The sequence below is a fragment of the Rhinoderma darwinii genome, chromosome 2, assembly GCF_050947455.1.
Source record: "Rhinoderma darwinii isolate aRhiDar2 chromosome 2, aRhiDar2.hap1, whole genome shotgun sequence".
NCBI lineage: Eukaryota > Metazoa > Chordata > Amphibia > Anura > Rhinodermatidae > Rhinoderma > Rhinoderma darwinii.
Window position 1 is genome coordinate 186,718,403 of NC_134688.1, and position 19,679 is coordinate 186,738,081.

The window sequence follows — 19,679 nt, forward strand, 5'->3', positions numbered from 1 at the left end:
AAAATGTCATCCCAGGGCTGCAGCGGCGCTGTGTAGCACTATATACAAGAGGGGGAGCGCTGTGCGGCACTATATACAAGGGGGGGGGGGAGCGCTGTGTGGCACTATATACAAGGGGGAGTGCCGTGTGATACTATCTATAGGGGGCTGTGTGACACTCTCTACAGGGGGCTGTGTGACGCTCTCTACAGGGGTGTGTGACTATCTACAGGGGTGTGTGTGTGTGGCTTTATCTACAGGGGTGTGTGTGTGTGTGTGTGTGTGGCTCTATCTACAGGGGGTTGTGTGTGTGTGGCTTTATCTACAGGGGGTGTGTGTGTGGCTTTATCTACAGGGGGTGTGTGTGTGGCTTTATCTACAGGGGGTGTGTGTGTGGCTTTATCTACAGGGGGGGGTGTGTGTGGCTTTATCTACAGGGGGTATGTGTGTGGCTTTATCTACAGGGGGTGTGTGTGTGGCTTTATCTACAGGGGGTGTGTGTGTGTGTGGCGCTGTCTACATGGGGGGATGTGTCCCTGCACAGTGTGATACTGTCAGTATGTAGGGACACATCCCTGTGAAAGGGGAATCGTAACACCCATTTGTTAATGCTTGTGCAAAAAGGTAGTGTTAGCAATAGTCACGGCGCGGCAGGGTGGTGGTGGAGAAGGGGGGCCCAAGTTTGGGTAACAGCCCAGGGCCCATGGTCTTCTTAATCCGCCACTGGACAGTAGTGGAGGAAATGCCACATCTCTCAGGTTGTATGAGTGGTGACATACGGGCATATAGGAGTCCGCGCTTGTTGTGGCAGCAGCAGGAGGAGGGGGAGGGACAGCAGCAGGGCTGGAGCTGTGTGCCCGGAGCTCTGTGGAGGGGGACAGTCCCAGAGCTGCTGAAGCAGGAGCTGTCCACACACCGTGCTGAAACTAGAACCTGTGACTACCAGCCATTACCTCCTGCACGACTGTTGAGGGCGCCACTAACAAGACACAGAGTCAGGGGATAGCTGCTGGAAGTCTCTAGAGAACAGCCATGGAGAGCTGGAGATGATGACAGAGATGGACAGTGACCACAATGTCTGACCTGGGACCTGATACATGTGAAGGATGATACATAATCAGCTCAGCACCATCATCTATGAATACTCTGAGCCTTGGACACATCACTATGCCAAAGAGTTCTTACAACTGCTCCCTTCTATATCTACAGGAATAAACTTCTCACTATGCTGATAACCTGGATATAAGGTGAGTTGTCATATACAGGGGTTTACATGTAGGGTCTATGTGTCAAAGTTAGCCTACTTTACCTATATAAGGAAAGCTTATGTAAAAGGGTCAGTTGCCATGGCAATGACAATTAACAAAGCACTTAATAAGATAGCAGTCCTAGATCTTCTCTGTGTCCAGGGGAATTAGGCTTTCACTTTAATTGCCCCTGGATCAGTAAGATTTCTGTTCGGTGACCAGATAAATATAACCTAAGATGATTGTTGTCACAGGGAAGTTATGTCACGAGGATTCTACAGTATAACATAGAATAACATGTATTTCATCTGTGTCTGAAACCCCTTTATAACATGAGATTCGGAAAGAATGACATTGTAGGTCAGATATATATACAGGAGGGAACTGATTCCATTTATATTCAACTCACCTTCCACATATCTATATATACAGGACACATAAATACACATGGCAGTGTTTCGATAGAGGAAAGTGTGTTATTAGAACAATTTCAGGCTGGTGTAGATAGCAGCCGCTGATGGCTACATTGTGATTTTCCGGTGAATTGGTCGTCTCCTCTGTATTCCTGTCATAGGGATGTATATGTGGATTAGACTAAATGGCTTTTCCTATATTTTTGCAATTGAAATGACTTTTTCCACAGGCAAAGTCGACTGCGCTCTAAACAATAGCTCCGCTATTAAGATACAATCATGAAGATATATTCAGAATGGCATTTGAATTCTAAATCGTCCGTAAATAAACCTTCCCTGTTATAAAACAGTCCTTGCTGTTATTTCCACTGCTCTTGTCATTATTCATCACATCAGGACAAAGAGGGAAGGTTGCCCATTGTGTCTGTTGTAAGAGGGAAAGAAGGAAGATAAAGGTCCTTAACCTAAGCGGTTAACGTAAATGGCTGACATATAGAATTTGTAGGATTGTTATGGTAACGGATTTGTTCAAATGAACTGATACTGGATTTTATCTTCAGTAAATCAGAACTTCTGCCTATAAGTTGGATGATGTCTCACGTGTTTTAACAATTACGGATTTTTTCTACACCTAAATTGGTTTTACAGTTCTGCCAAATGATTGAGCTAAATAAGTTATAAGAAATACAGATAGGTGTCTGGTATGACCATGCATGCTGAGAATTCAGTAACCAGCCGAACAAGCCACTATCAAAAATTATCCATCCAGATATAATCAAATTATTACATGGAGGCAATTGTAAGAGAATAGAAAAACCAAATTATTACTGCCAACAAAACAGCCTATATAAAACAGCACTATTTCCCATTCACTTCCCTGCACATTTACATCAATGGAGAACCCTTTACAGGTTAAAAGTTAAGTTGGATTGACAGATTTCGATTAATCGCCTTTAGCTACTTTCACGTGTGTAGTAGTGTGGTAATCCTGGAGACATGTACGATCAGCCCTGTGGGCATCATGATAAATTGGGTTAACTATGTTACTTGTAGGCCACAGGACTGTCTTAAAGGGGTTGTCTGATTTAGAAAACCCATTTTCAAACACCTTATGAGGATAATCTGAGTTACTAGAGGATGGACCTCCATCAATTAGTCAGAGCAGAGACCCATACAAAGAGCATCTGTCACTTTGAGGGACCCAGCATATATATACATTACACGGGGACACACTATTGATTACTATGGGAATTGGTTAATGCTTCATTTCCCCTATGGTGATGCTGCAGGAGAAACAAACACTTGCTAACTGGTACACCCTAAAATTACAGTTTATCGCTGAGGGTCCCATCATCAGGACATCCTGTAATCATCTTATTTTAGGGAGAAACTTATTCCAAGAAGAGATTTTAAAGGCTATGTGATTGGTGCAACTTTCTATTTACTTTTTATTAAAAATAATTTTTACTTTTTAAGATACAGCTGCTTTGTAGCCTGTATATAAAGTAGCCGTATCTTGCTCTAAGACCTCAATCCATCAGTTCAGCAGCACTAACGGGTTAAGTGTCAGCGGGTCCACACAGAATCCACCTGTTATCGATCACATCTAAGTTATGAACTTAGATCTGATCAGTAAACTCTCGATCCTGCGTGTCAGAGACTTAGAAATATCTCTACGGGCAGTAAGGAACAAGGCCTTGGGAGCACCTCTACTAGGACAAGTATTGGCTGCACTATATGTAAACCTTTGAATGTAAGTGTCTATATGTAAGTGTTTCATTTAGTAAAACATTTTATTTAGAACAATAAACAGTAATATTCTACATCGCATCATAGAAACACCTATATTTTACCTTATTATGCATATCCAGGAGCACTTCCGTTACACTCTTTTATAAAGGGATGTTTTCCGCATCCAGGTGAAGGAACTTAGGTAGATATAGATTTAAATATGCTAAATGTTATTACAATACATAACCATACACATCACCATATGGAGCCCTATGTAGTACATCCAGACTTAATTCAGTGTGATCTACCAATGCTGAATAGTGGATTTGCACTACAGAGGTGATCTACTTCTAGAGAACTGTCTACCACTTCTGTGGTAATGGTGACGGCACAACGTATGTCACTTTCAAACTATTTGTAGTAGAAATTTCAATTATAGTGACATTACTAGATAGAAGAAAAAAAAATTCAAAACCATCTCCATTACAGGCAGTACTCAGCTCAAGGAGAAAAACCATGGATGGATGGATGGATCGATGGATAGATAAGAGTCTAAAAATTCATTGGAGATTTGTCTTAAAATAATGTGGTACATAACTCATAAGAATCCAATCCAAATACATGAACTATGATATTATTGTGTGGTCTTTACGTATTGCTCAAACAAGAATGTACAATATATTTCTTTTTTTTAAGATACATTTTCAAAGGTTTACAATACAACAATAAAATAAAAAATCACTCTTCAAAACTCCTTCCCTACCCCCCCCTCCCTGACTACAATATAGAGTCTAACGCCATCTTAGTTCTTAGCTTCAAAGAGGTGCTGCCAGCACAATCACAAAAAACCCTTCACATATAATAGCATACATTGTACACATCACAGCAGAAACACAAACTGCATTATATCTTACTAGAATAAGTGAAAATTTCAAAGAATAGTAATAATTTGACATCAAGGGAAAAAATAAAGCCAACAGCCTACAATTTTTCAGCTAATCCAATGGATCTAGACCTGGGTGTCCAGGCCTTGTGCCTAAATGACATCAAACATCTTTCCCTTTCCCCCTTTTAACACACAAATTTCTCCAATCTAAGAAAAAGTTTCACTTTACCTACATATTCTGCCATAGAAGGAGGTTTATCATCTTTCTCATGAAAAGCAATTACTTCTTGTCTTGATACAGCAGTCATAGAATAATAAACAAGTATTTCAGATACCTAACCTAAAATATAAATTATTGGATTCCTATTAAACTTACTGCATAGACTTTATCAATCAGGTCCAATACGTCTCCCCAATATTTGCGCAGGCAGGGAAATTCCAGAAAAGGTGAATTATTTCTGCCCCAGGGGATTGACAACGGGCAGAACTATCAGACCTGATATCCATTTTAAAAAGTAGTCCTATACACCCTGTTATAGAAGCTAGAGATCAGTCAGTCTGTGGGCCTCACTAACACATGTCTTTGGGAAAGCTTGTATAATATCTACCTATTGTTTATCTGTTTATTGCCCTACATCATTTTCCCATTTACTCTGTAAAGAAAAGAGGGTGACCTTTAAGATGGGCCTCCAATAGGGACCGATAAAATAAGTAAATTACCCCTCTGGTCCGCCCTATATGTATAATTAAATCCAGGTCGAGGTAAATGTAGCAGATACTATGAGAGTCAGTAGTTGTTTAGTGTAAGGATGGATTCACACGACCATGTTACGTCCATAATGTACGGAACGTATTTCGGCCGGAAGACCCGGACCGAACACAGTGCAGGGAGCCGGGCTCCTAGCATCATAGTGATGTACGATGCTAGGAGTCCCTGCCTCACTGCAGGACAGCTGTCCCGTACTGTAATCATGATTACAGTACGGGACAGTAGTTACACGCAGAGGCAGGGACTCCTAGCGTCGTACATCACTATGATGTTAGGAGCCCGGCTCCCTGCACTGTGTTCGGTCCGGGTCTTCCGGCCGAAATACGTTCCGTACATTACGGACGTATCATGGTCGTGTGAACCCAGCCTTAGAGGCATGACAAAGTTGCAAATACTGATAAAAGCACTGGCGGGGCAGTCCGAATTCCTGTTGGAATTGGTAGAAGGAAGTAAAATGTCTATCCAAAGAGGGATGCTTCATTCTATCTATTCCTCTAAGTTCCATTTCCAACTTATCTACACCACAAAACTGAGTACAAAAGTTAACAAATTCCCCCCGATTTTAGGTAAATGTTCTCCCACTCCCCATAGGAGTTGTAGCTGAGCAGCAAGGTAATACAACCAGGGATTAGGGAAGGCCGAACCCCCATCTTCCTTTTTACAATTTTAAGGCAGACAGTCTCCTGTATGAAAGAGTCGTACAATACATTTCTGATGGCAGAAGCCTGCAGCTTTTAATTCCCACATTGTGCAACTTTAATACTTCAGGGTGTTAATCCATACTAAACCCTCCAAATTAGTTTTATGGTTTCCACAACATCTTACCATGAACTGGCAGTTGCCCACTTAGACTAGGTTTAGACAGTGTAATTTTTTTTAAAAATTATTATGAATTCTCTCTTTAACCCCTTAGTGACCAGCCCATTTTAGGTCCTAATGACCAAGCTATTTTATTTGTTTTTCTATAGTCGCATTCAAAGAGCTATAACTTTTTTTATTTTTTTCATCTACATAGCTGTATGAGGACTTGTTTTTTGCAGGATTAGTTGTACTTTTTAATAGCACCATTTTAGGGTACATAGAATTTTTTTTATTAACTTTTATTAACTTTTTTTGGGGGGATTATAAAAAAAACTGAAATTCCACCATTGTTCTATGCGTTTTTAAATTGACGCCGTTCACTGTGCGGCATAAATAACATGTTACCTTTATTCTTTGGGTCGGTACGATTACGGCGATACCACATATGTAGAGGTTTTTTATGTTTTACGACTTTTGCACAATAAAAACACTTACAAATGGACACAGCCAGGTCAGAAACGCTGATGAAGGAGTGTGAGCAGGTGCTTTAAATAATAATAGCCACTCCCACTAGTCTTGAGGGGAGTGATGTGTGTGGTGCATGGGATGTGTAGTAAGAAATAATAAATGAATAGTGTGTGTGCAAGTGTAATACTATAAGTGAAATATAGGGGGCAGTAATGAGTGAAGTGCCTCAATAGAAATAAATGGATAATGGGGTGCAAGTGTGTGGAACATGGAGGGATAGTGTGTACGTCATGAGGCACAACGTGTATAGCCAGGTAGAAGCCTATTTGTGACGCCTTGATAGTTCATAGAGCGGGCTACCCTGCTTGCTATGCCAAACAACAACACACCATGCTCTCCCAGCATCAAAGACCCGGCTGTGTCCAAGAGAAGCGAATATACGTAATAATGAAAAATACCTGGGGTATTAGTAATCATTTTGGCCAAAAGGACGCAAGCTCGCAATCCACGACAAGGATCCCCAGACTTGCGAGTCCCCAACTCCTTAACTGGAACAGAATGTTCCTGATGCACAGACAGAACCGATAAAAACAAGGGGACATATACAAAAACACCGAAAAAGGCCATACTTCCAAATGGACACAGCCAGGTCAGAAACGCTGATGAAGGAGTGTGAGCAGGTGCTTTAAAGAGGCTCTGTCACCAGATTTTGCAACTCCTATCTGCTATTGCAGCAGATAGGCGCTGCAATGTAGATTACAGTAACGTTTTTATTTTTAAAAAACGAGCATTTTTGGCCAAGTTATGACCATTTTTGTAGTTATGCAAATGAGGCTTGCAAAAGTCCAAGTGGGTGTGTTTAAAAGTAAAAGTCCAAGTGGGCGTGTATTATGTGCGTACATCGGGGCGTTTTTAATACTTTTACTAGCTGGGCGCTCTGAAGAGAAGTAACATCCTCTTCTCTTCAGAACGCCCAGCTTCTGACAGTGCAGATCTGTGACGTCACTCACAGGTCCTGCATCGTGATGGCCACATCGGCACCAGAGGCTACAGTTGATTCTGCAGCAGCATCAGCGTTTGCAGGTAAGTCGATCTTACCTGCAAACGCTGATGCTGCTGCAGAATCAACTGTAGCCTCTGGTGCCGATGTGGCCGTCACGATGCAGGACCTGTGAGTGACGTCACAGATCTGCACTGTCAGAAGCTGGGCGTTCTGAAGAGAAGAGGATGTTACTTCTCTTCAGAGCGTCCAGCTAGTAAAAGTATTAAAAACGCCCCGATGTACGCACATAATACACGCCCACTTGGACTTTTACTTTTAAACACACCCACTTGGACTTTTGCAAGCCTCATTTGCATAACTACAAAAATGGTCATAACTTGGCCAAAAATGCTCGTTTTTTAAAAATAAAAACGTTACTGTAATCTACATTGCAGCGCCTATCTGCTGCAATAGCAGATAGGGGTTGCAATATCTGGTGACAGAGCCTCTTTAAATAATAATAGCCACTCCCACTAGTCTTGAGGGGAGTGGTGTGTGTGGTGCATGGGATGTGTAGTAAGAAATAATAAATGAATAGTGTGTGTGCAAGTGTAATACTATAAGTGAAATATAGGGGGCAGTAATGAGTGAAGTGCCTCAATAGAAATAAATGGATAATGGGGTGCAAGTGTGTGAAACATGGAGGGATAGTGTGTACGTCATGAAGCACAATGTGTATAGCCAGGTAGAAGCAAGTCTGGGGATCCTTGTCGTGGATTGCGAGCTTGCGTCCTTTTGGCCAAAATGATCACTAATACCCCATGTATTTTTCATTATTACGTATATTCGCTTCTCTTGGACACAGCCGGGTCTTTGATGCTGGGAGAGCATGGTGTGTTGTTGTTTGGCATAGCAAGCAGGGTAGCCCGCTCTATGAACTATCAAGGCGTCACAAATAGGCTTCTACCTGGCTATACACGTTGTGCCTCATGACGTACACACTATCCCTCCATGTTTCACACACTTGCACCCCATTATCCATTTATTTCTATTGAGGCACTTCACTCATTACTGCCCCCTATATTTCACTTATAGTATTACACTTGCACACACACTATTCATTCATTATTTCTTACTACACATCCCATGCACCACACACCACTCCCCTCAAGACTAGTGGGAGTGGCTATTATTATTTAAAGCACCTGCTCACACTCCTTCATCAGCGTTTCTGACCTGGCTGTGTCCATTTGTTAGTATGGCCTTTTTCAGTGTTTTTGTATATGTGCCCTTGTTTTTATTGGTTCTGTCTGTGCATCAGGAACATTCTGTTCCAGTTAAGGAGTTAGGGACTCGCAAGTCTGGGGATCCTTGTTGTGGATTGCGAGCTTGCGTCCTTTTGGCCAAAATGATCACTAATACCACAGGTATTTTTCATTATTATGTATATTTGCTTCTCTTGGACACAGCCGGGTCTTTGATGCTGGGAGAGCATGGTGTGTTGTTGTTTGGCATAGCAAGCAGGGTAGCCCACTCTATGAACTATCAAGGCGTCACAAATAGGCTTCTACCTGGCTATACACGTTGTGCCTCATGACGTACACACTATCCCTCCATGTTTCACACACTTGCACCCCATTATCCATTTATTTCTATTGAGGCACTTCACTCATTACTGCCCCCTATATTTCACTTATAGTATTACACTTGCACACACACTATTCATTTATTATTTCTTACTACACATCCCATGCACCACACACACCACTCCCCTCAAGACTAGTGGGAGTGGCTATTATTATTTAAAGCAGCTGCTCACACTCCTTCATCAGCGTTTCTGACCTGGCTGTGTCCATTTGTAAGTATGGCCTTTTTCGGTGTTTTTACAATAAAAACACTTTTGAACTAAAATTATTTGTTTTTGCATCGTTGCTTTCCAAGAGCCGTAACTTTTTTATTTTTCCATCAATGTAGTGATTTTTTGGGCTTGTTTTCTGCGGGACGAGACGTAGTTTTGATTGGTACTGTTTTGGGGTGCATGGGACGTTTTTGTTTTTTTACAGTGTTCACCTTGCGGTTTAAATTACATATTAACTTTATTAATGGAGTCATTACGGTCGCGGCGATACCATATATGTGTACTTTTATTTATTTTTTTACACTTTTACTAAATAAAACCACTTTTTATGGAAAAAAATGGTTTTATTTTTTTTTTTTACTGTAACTTTTATTATTCATCTTTATTTCACATTTATTATTTATTTCACTAGTCCCACTAGGGGACTTTACTGTGCGATCTTCAAATCGCTGCTATAATGCTTTGGTATACTTCGTATACCAGAGCATTATTGCCTGTCATTGTACATCTGACAGGCAATCTAAAAGGCAATCTGTTAGGACGTGCCTCCGGCACGTCTTAACAGGCATATGTCCAGGGCAGACCTGGGGGCTTTTATCAAGCCCCCGGCTGCCATGACACCCCATCGGAGACCCGCGATTGCATTCGCGGGCCGCCGATGGGTGACAGAGGGAGCGCACTCCCTCTGTAAACAAAGTTAAATGCCGCGGTCGCTATTGACGGCGGCATTTAACGGGTTAAATAGCCGCGATCGAAGTAAACTTCGATCGCGGGCGTTGGAGCAGGAGCTCAGCTGTCACCAGACAGCTGAGCCCCGGCTCCAGCCTGCACGGGAGACCCGTGCAGGACTTAGACTAGGCTCACGTGAAAAGACGTCAGCCTAGCCTAAGGCCCCTTAGTGACCAACATAAAAAGGCGTATTGGTGGTCACTAAGGGGTTAAATATTTTGACAACTGAACTCCCAAAGGGAGCAAAAATGTGATAGTCCATTCAGGCACACAGGCAGGGTCTAAATATCTCTGTGTAAAGGACATGTTTTCTATCTGGCTTAAAGGGAATGTGTTGCCAGAAAAACATGTTTTTTTTTTAAAAATTAAACATTTAGTGTGTGGGTGATTAAACATTGTTCAAATTTTTTTTATTTTTTTCACGAGTCAGGAAATAGTCAGGAAATATTATAAATTAATTCTAATTTATAATACTACCCATTTTTGGTCACTAGATGGAGCTATTCCCAAAATTGCAGCATTGCAACATTGGGTTAAAAGCCCTCGCTCTAGTGAGCTCTCAGCATCCCCCCCTCCTTTATCCTGGCTAGTGCCGGGATAAACGAGGGGTTTGAACGGTGTAACCTCCTACACTGTGTGTCGCCATTTTTTGAGCTAACACACAGTGTAGTAGGTTTACATACAGTAGTAAACACACACAAACACGAACATACATTGAAATCTCTTACCTGCTCCTGCCGCCGCGGCTCCCTCCGGCCCGTCCGCTCCGTTTGCTGCCGCTGGTCCAAGTGCACAAATCCGGAAGCCGCGACCGGAAGTAGTAATATTACTGTCCGGCCGCGACTTCCGGTCCACAGGAAAATGGCGCCGGACGGCGCCAATTTCGAATTGGACTGTGTGGGAGCGGCGCATGCGCAGTTCCCACACAGACGCCGTACACTGAAGTCAATGGGACGGGAGCCGTTCGCAGTCCCTATGGGACTGTGGCTGCCGTATTCCATGTCTGTATGTGTCGTTAATCGACACAGACAGAAATGGAACAAAAAATGGCAGCCCCCATAGGGAAGAAAAAGTGTAAAAATAAGAAAAAGTAAAACACAAACACACAAATAAATATAAACGTTTTTAATAAAGCACTAACATCTTGAACATATGAAAACATTTTTGGGTGATGACACTGTTCCTTTAAAGAGGCTCTGTCACCAGATTCTCAAATCCCTATCTCCTATTGCATGTGATTGGCGCTGCAATGTAGATAACAGTAAAGTTTTTTTTTTGTTATTTTTTAAACGTTCATTTTTGGCCAAGTTATGAGCTATTTTATATATGTGCAAATGAGCTTTGAAATGGACAACTGGGCGTTTTTTTTTTCGTTATGTCCAACTGGGCGTGTATTGTGTTTTTAACTGGGCGTGTTTACGTGTATGACGCTGACCAATCAGTGACCAGTCAGCGTCATACACTCCTCTCCATTCATTTACACAGCAGCGATGTGCAGCCACATACACAGAGATTAACGTTAATCAAGTGTCCTGATAATGAATACACATGAAATCCAGCCTGAATGTCATGTGTATTCAGAATCCTGACACTTCTGAATCTTTTCTGTGAGATTCCATCAAGCCACTCGTAATCTCGTGAGATTACGGAGGTAAACGAGATTTAGTTTCCCTTGCTGGAAATCTCAAAGAAAAGAGTCAGAAGTGTCAGGATTCTGAATACACATGACGTCCAGGCTGCAGGTCATGTGTATTCATTATCAGGACACTTGATTAACGTTAATCTCTGTGTATGTGGCTGCACATCGCTGCTGTGTAAATGAATGGAGAGGAGTGTTATGTGGTCTTCCTGTGCAATAAGTACAATTTGAAGTGAAGAGCCTCTTATTTGTGTCCTGTTTTGTTTAGTATTTTCTAGGTTACCTACTGCACCCTATTGGGTTGGGTTGGGTTTTTATTACACTTGTGACTATGTTTCATGTTTTTTTTTCTTATAGTATTCTAAAATTCTAGTCTACTCCTGGTTTTGGCAAAAAAACAACAACATTCATAACTGCTCCAAAACTGCCCTGTGTGAGCAAGGCCTTATATATCCATATGGGTACTCAGGATTAACATTGAGTTTGGGACTAGTTTTGATTGAATGTATGGATTATCGTGATATATTTTAGTTGTTAATGTAGAGGAATAATGTAGAGGAATATTGCTTTGACCTATATGAGTGATGAGAGTCCTAGTTAAAGTGTGCTGTGGAGAGTGCCAGGAGCCTTTTATGTGGTCAACTCTTATTTTTCTAAGCCAGCATGGTTATATGAAATAAATGACTGGTTTCGGCGTACATTCCCATTCACAATGTTTTTATTTATTCGAGAATTCCCCTTTAAAACCCATAAAAGATTTAGTAGGCCAAACTGCAGGATACCTTGTTGTATTGGATGACAGGCACCTGCTTCTAAAAAACATATACACCTAATAATTGGATCCTTTTTTTTTTTTTTTAAAGAAAACCTGACTTTTCCTTCCCGGCAGTGCTATTATAATAAGTGTACGCCTTCTATGTTTCTCCCATGTGGTCCAAGGATTCACAGCTTGTATTTATAGACCTCTGGAGGAAGATTACTGAGTAAAAGTCAGCAATTCCTTCATTCTTCTTTCCTTTCTAGGCACCAATTATATTATTCACTAAGTGCAATTTGATATGCTGCTTAATTTCCTGAGCAGGTTCTCACTGAAATATCTCAGTGTAAACTATGCAGCACCAGCTTCATGTGACTTTTATACGAAATTCTGCAAATATAAACGCAAAACTTCAATTGTTATTTGTGATTGCTCTGTAGTATCTTACGCCAGATTTAACATATTCATTGGTTTTCAATTGACTGTCCATGATTTAAAAAAAAGGTCTGCTTTTCTCCAGAAACAGCACGACATCTGTCTATGTGCTGTGTCTGATATTGCAGCATATCCTCAATCAAGGGAACTGCAATACCACACACAGCCAATGGGCATACATAGCGCTGGTTCTAATCCTGGACAACCCTTTAACCCCTTCCCGACATTTGCCGTATGAGTACGTCATGGAAAGCCATGACTTCCTGCATTTTGCCGTACCCATACGCCAAATGTTTGGCACCGGCTCAGAAGCTGAGCCTGTGCCATCATCGTCGGATCTCAGCTGTATCTGACAGCTGACATCCGACTGTAACGGTGGGGACCGAAATTAGCTTTGATCCCCGCCATTAACCCCTTAAGTGCAGCGCTCAAACGCGAGTGCTGCACTTAAGGTGTTTGCAGCTCATCGGAACCCCAGCAATGAAATTGCCGGGGTTCCGGTGGCTGCAATGGCAACCGGAGGCCTAATACTGGCCTCCCGGTCTGCCTAGCACGGAAACCGGTCAAGATCCGCCCGGCGGCGGAGCCTGATCGGCTTCCGTAGCTGCCGGCAAGATGGCGCCGGGTCAGGAGCTGATCCGGCGTCATCAGCGGTGGAAGTCAGCTGTATGTTACAGCTGACATCCACCTGTAACGGCAGGAACCGGAGCTAGCTCCGATCCCTGCCATTAACCCCTTCGATGCAGCAATCGAAAGCAATTGCTGCATCGTAGCGGTTACTAGCAGATCGCCAGCCCTGACAGGCAATCAGGACTGGCGACTGCTATGGCAACAGGAGACACAATGGCCTCCTGCTCTGCCATTACGGAAGCCGATTAGGCCCCGCCGGGAGGCGAAGCCTAATCGGCTTGCTGTCAGTGAATAACTTACAGATCTAATACATTGCACAACATAGGTAGTGCAATGTATTAAAAATAAATAAATCTGACAGCTGCACCTTCAAGTCCCCTAGGGGGACTTGAGAAAAAGTGTAAAAAAAAGTATAAAAAAAGTGTAAAAAAAAGTGTAAAAAAAAGTGAAAACAATAAAAGTTTGAAAACAATAAAAGTTTCAAGTAATAAAATAAAACACAATCCCTCTTTTACTCTTATCAAGTCCTTTATTATTGAAAAAAAGAATAAACCATACGTATTTGGTATCGCCACGACCGTTTATCAAGATATTATATTATTTATTGCACGCGGTGAACAGCGTAAAAAAAACAACTTAAAAAACTATACCAAAGTTTCTGTTTTTTGGTCACTTTGCCCTATGAATATAGGAATAAAAAGTGATCAAAAAGTCGCACGTATTCCAAAAATGGTACCTATAGAAACTATCGCTCGTCTCGCAAAAAACAAGCCCTCATATATCTCCGTCGACAAAAAAATGAAAAAGTTATAGGTCTCACAACTTGGCCACAGAAAAAATACATTATTTTTACAAAAGTAGTTTTATTGTGCAAAAAGTTGTAAAACATAAAAAAGTCCTATAAAATAAAATAGGTATCGCCGGAATCGTACTGACCCGCAGAATGAAGGTAACATGTAATTTATAACGCATGGTGAACGCTGTATAAAAAAACCTAAATAAAACTTTGCCAGAATTGCGTTTTTTTGTTTACCTGGCCTCCCAAAAAATAGGATTAAAGGTGATCAAAAAGTCGCATGTACCCCAAAATGGTACCAATAATAAAAACAGCTTGTCCCACAAAAAACAGCCCTCATACCACTACGTCTATAAAAAAATAAAATTAGTTATGGCTCCAATAAGTCAGAAAATAAAAAATATGCAGTTGTGCTGCCCGAGGGGAACATTTCTTCTGTATGAAGAGGCGATATATCAAGGACCTAAAATTAGGGAACCAGGAAAGGGAGGGCCCAAACATATCTGCTGGAAGCGACGGTGCCCGTATTATACCAACACAACACTTTCCCAGCAAAATTCCCCAAACTGCAAAGGTGCGGAGTGTGGACCAAAAGGGGGATAAGAAAGGACGCCATATATCAGTGCAACACCTGCCTGTGCAGAAAGTATTGCTTCACAGCGTAACACACATCTATGGATCATTTTATTGTTTTTTTTACCCCATTATCATCCCACCTGACTATGCCCCTCAGGTACTCTGCCCAGCTTACATGTACCCCCACATTATAAACGGAAACACCAGCAATACTCAAACAAAACTACTACCAAGCAAAATCCGCTCTCCAAAAGCCAAATGGCGTTACCTCCTATCTGAACCCTACAGCGTGCCCAAACAGCAGTTTCTTTCCACATATATGGCACCGCCATACCCGGGAGAACCCTTTTACCAATTTTTGGGGTATCTCCAGCATCATAAGCTGGGCATGACATATTTGCCACTAAAATGGCATATCTAAGGAAAAATATAAATTTTTAATTTGCACCATCCGCAGTGCATTCATTTATGGAAAAGAACTGTGGGGTGAAATACTCACTACACCCCTTAACAAATGCCTTGAGGGGTGTAGCTTCGAAATGAGGTCACTTCTCAGGGTTTCTTTTTATTATTTCACATCTGAGCCTCTGCAGTTATGAACCAATACTTTGTAAATTGCCAAATTAGGCCTCAATTTTCGCATGGTACTCTTTCACTCCTGAGCCTTGTTAAATGTCCAGGCAAAAGATTAGTGCCCCATGTAGGGTGTTTCTAAAACCAGGAAACCCAGCATAATAATTGGAGAGCTGTCTTGTTATGGTAGCACAAGCTGGGCACCACATATTGGCATATCTATGGAAAAAAATCCCATTTTCACTCTGCAACATCGAGTTCACACAAATTTCTACAAAACACCTGCAGGGTTAAAATGCTTACTACACCCCTAGGTAAATGAATTGAGGGGTGTAGTTTCCAAAATTGGGTCACTTCTGGGGGGGTTTCCACTGTTTTGGGCCCACAGGCACACAGAAACCAATCCAGCAACATCTGCACTCCAAATGGCGGTCCTTCCCTTCTGAGCCCTGCCGTTTGCCCAAACAGCAGTTTATGACCACATATGGGGTATTGCCGTACTCGGGAGAAATTGCTTTACAAATGTTGGTTTCTTTTTTTCCTTTATTTGTTGAGAAAACGAAAAAATTTGCGCTAAAGCTATGTCTTATTGAAGAAAAAGTACTGTTTTTATTTTCACTTTCCAATTCTAATAAATTCTATGAAACATATGTGGGGTCAAAATGCTCACTACACACCTAGATGAATTCCTCAAGAGGTGTAGTTTCCTAAATGGAGTCCCTTTTGGGCGTTTTCATTGTTTTGTCCCCTCAGGGGCTTTGCAAATTTGACATGGCCTCCGCAAACCATTCCTGCTAAATGTGATCTCAAAAAGCCAAATAGTGCTCTTTCCCTTCTAAGCCCTGCCGTGTGTCCAAACATCCGTTTATTACCACATGTGGGGTATTGTTTTACTCGGGAGAAATTGCTTTACAAATTTTGTGGTGCTTTTTCTCCTTCAGTCCTTGTGGAAATGAGAAAAAATTTGCTAAACCTACATTTTCTTTGAAAAAATGTAGATTGTCATTTTCAGGGCCTACTTCCAATAATTTATGCAAAAAACCTGTGGAGTCAAAACACTCACTATACCCCTAGATAATTTCCTCAATGGGTGTAGTTTTCAAAATGCGGTCACTTGTGGGGGTTTCCACTGTTTTGTCCCCTCAGGGGCTTCGTAAATGTGACGGCCTCCGCAAACCATTCATGCTAAATGTGAACTCCAAAAGCCAAATGGCACTCCATCCATTCTAAGCCCTGCCGTGTGTCCAAACATCTGTTTATTACCACATGTGGGGTATTGTTTTACTCGGGAGAAATTGCTTTACTAATTTTATGGTGCTTTTTCTGCTTCAGTCCTTGTGGAAATGAGAAAAAATTAGCTAAACCTACATTTTCTTTGAAAAAATTTAGATTGTAATTTTCAGGGCCTACTTCCAATAATGTATGCAAAAAACCTGTGGGGTCAAAACGCTCACTATACCCCTAGATAATTTCCTCAATGGGTGTAGTTTCCGAAATGGGGTCACTTGTTGGGGGTTTCCACTGTTTTGTCCCCTCAGGGGCTTTGTAAATGTGACATGGCCTCCGCAAACCATTCCTTCTAAATGTGATCTCCAAAAGCCAAATGGCGCTCTTTCCCTTCTAAGCCCTGCCGTGTGTCCAAACAGCTGTTTATTACCACATGTGGGGTATTGTTTTACTCGGGAGAAATTGCTTTACAAATTTTGTGGTGCTTTTTCTCCTTTAGTCCTTGTGGAAATGAGAAAACAAATCGCTAAACCTACATTTTCTTTGAAAAAATGTCGATTTTCATTTTCACGGCCTACTTCCAATAATTTCTGTAAAAAACCTGTGCGGTCAAAATGCTCACTACACCCCTAGATAATTTCCTTGAGGTGTGTAGTTTCCCAGATGGGGTCACTTTTGGGGGATTTTTACTTTTTTCGCACTGCAAGAGCCCTTCAAACCTGACATGGTGCCTAAAATATATTCTAACAAAAATAAGGCCCCAAAATCCGCTAGGTGTTCCTTTGCTTCTGAGGCCGGTGCTTCATTCCAGTAGCACGCTACGGCCACATGTGGGATATTTCTGAAAACTGCAGAAACTGGGCAAAAAATATTGAGTTGCATTTCTCTGATAAAACCTTCTGTGTTATAAAAAAAAAGTGTATTAAAAATTTATTTCTGCAAAAAAATATGAAATTTGTAAATTTCACCTCTACTTTGCTTTAATTCCTGTGAAATGTGTAAAGGGTTAAGACATTTTCTAAATGCTGTTTTGAATACCTCAAAGGGTGAAGTTTTTAAAATGGGGTGACTTTTTGGGTGTTTCTAATATATAAGGCCCTCAAAACCGCTTCACAACTGAACTGGCCCCTGTAAAAATACCCTTTTGAAATTTTCTTGAAAATGTAAGAAATTGCTGCTAAAGTTCTAAACCTTGTGAGGTCATAGAAAAATAAAAGGATGTTCAAAAAACGATGCCAATCTAAAGTAGACATATGGGGAATGTTAATTGTCAACAATTTTGTGTGGTATAACTGCCTGTGTTACAAGCTACATTTAAATAGAGAAAAATGCTAATTTTTGCAATTTTTCGCAAATTTTTGGTGTTTTTCACAATTAAATACTGAACATATCGAGCAAATTTTGCCAGTAACTTAAAGTGCAATGTGTCACGAGAAAACAGTCTCAGAATCGCTTGGATAGATGAAAGCATTCCGGAGTTATTACCACATAAAGTGACACATGTCAGATTTGAAAAATTAGGCTCTGTCAGGAAGGTCAAAAGTGGCTAAAGAGGGAAGGGGTTTAGGTTGGATTCGCACAGCGTTTTTCTACGTTTTTGTTGGTGTCTTTCAATGGCATTTTTTTTTCCTTTTAGGTCTAAAACGCTGTGACGAGATTTTACATTAAAGTGTATAGTGAATTATTGAAAATGCTACATACACAGCGTTTTGGTTTGTGGCATTTTTGTTTCATTTTTACTCTGTGTAAAGCGCTTTTTTCTGACATTTTTCTCATAAGCTTCTCTATAGGACTTGAAAAATCCCAGAAAAAATGAATGTCCCAAATGTTTTGGCATAAAAAATGCCATTTAAAACACTTGTAAAAAAAGTCATGAAAAACATGCCGTTTTTTTAAAACAGACTTTTAAAAACACTGCTAAAAAAGTGTGTGAAGGAGACCTTAAGATTTGAGTTATAATCAAAAACAGTAAGGCTGGGTTCACACGACCTATTTTCAGACGTAAACGAGGCGTATTATGCCTCGTTTTACGTCTGAAAATAGGGCTACAATACGTCGGCAAACATCTGCCCATTCATTTGAATGGGTTTGCCGACGTACTGTGCAGACGACCTGTTATTTACGCGTCGTCGTTTGACAGCTGTCAAACGACGACGCGTAAAAATACAGCCTCGTCAAAAGAAGTGCAGGACACTTCTTTGGACGTTTTTGGAGCTGTTTTCTCATAGACTCCAATGAAAACAGCTCCAAAAACGGACGTAAAAAACGCAGCGAAAACGGCGCGAAAAACGCTGCGAAAAATGCGAGTTGGTCAAAAAACGTCTGAAAAGCAGGGTCTGTTTTCCCTTGAAAACAGCTCTGGATTTTCAGAAGTTTTTGGTCACTACGTGTGCACATACCCTCAGGGTATGTTCACACGTAGTCAACAAAAACGTCTGAAAATCCAGAGCTGTTTTCAAGGGAAAACAGACCCTGCTTTTCAGACGTTTTTTTACCAACTCGCATTTTTCGCGGCGTTTTTCGCGCCGTTTTCGCAGCGTTTTTTACGTCCGTTTTTGGAGCTGTTTTCATTGGAGTCTATGAGAAAACAGCTCCAAAAACGTCCAAAGAAGTGTCCTGCACTTCTTTTGACGAGGCTGTATTTTTACGCGTCGTCGTTTGACAGCTGTCAAACGACGACGCGTAAATAAGGGTATGTTCACACGAGGGCGTCCGTTACGGCTGAAATTACGGGGATGTTTCAGCCTGAAAACATCCCCGTAATTTCAGCCGTACCGGCATGTGCAGGCGCTTGAACGCCGCGTCAATTACGGCCGTAATTGGCGCTGCTATTCATTGGAGTGAATGAATAACGGCTCCAATTACGGCCAAAGAAGTGACAGGTCACTTCTTTGACGCGGGCGTCTATTTACGCGCCGTCATTTGACAGCGGCGCGTAAATATACGCCTCGTGTGAACAGACAAACGTCTGCCCATTGCTTTCAATGGGCAGATGTTTGTCAGCGCTATGGAGGCGCTATTTTCGGGCGTAATTCGGGTCAAAAACGGCCGATTTACGTCCGTAAATAGGCCGTGTGAACATACCCTAACAGGTCGTCTGCACAGTACGTCGGCAAACCCATTCAAATGAATGGGCAGATGTTTGCCGACGTATTGGAGCCGTATTTTCAGACGTAAAACGAG

At 41.5% G+C, this 19,679-nt stretch overlaps 1 protein-coding gene across 2 annotated transcripts in view; it reads left to right on the forward strand.

Moving 5' to 3' along the window:
* The first annotated feature begins 731 nt into the window (after positions 1-731).
* The window catches only part of CNGA3 (cyclic nucleotide gated channel subunit alpha 3), a 78,567-nt gene continuing 59,619 nt past the window's right edge, over positions 732-19,679 (forward strand). The window contains exon 1 of one of the 2 annotated variants that reach the window (XM_075850318.1): positions 732-1,226. The gene's annotated coding sequence lies outside the window, so the exon portion shown is untranslated. The remainder of the gene's footprint in view (positions 1,227-19,679) is intronic. The other variant, XM_075850317.1, reaches the window with a different exon arrangement.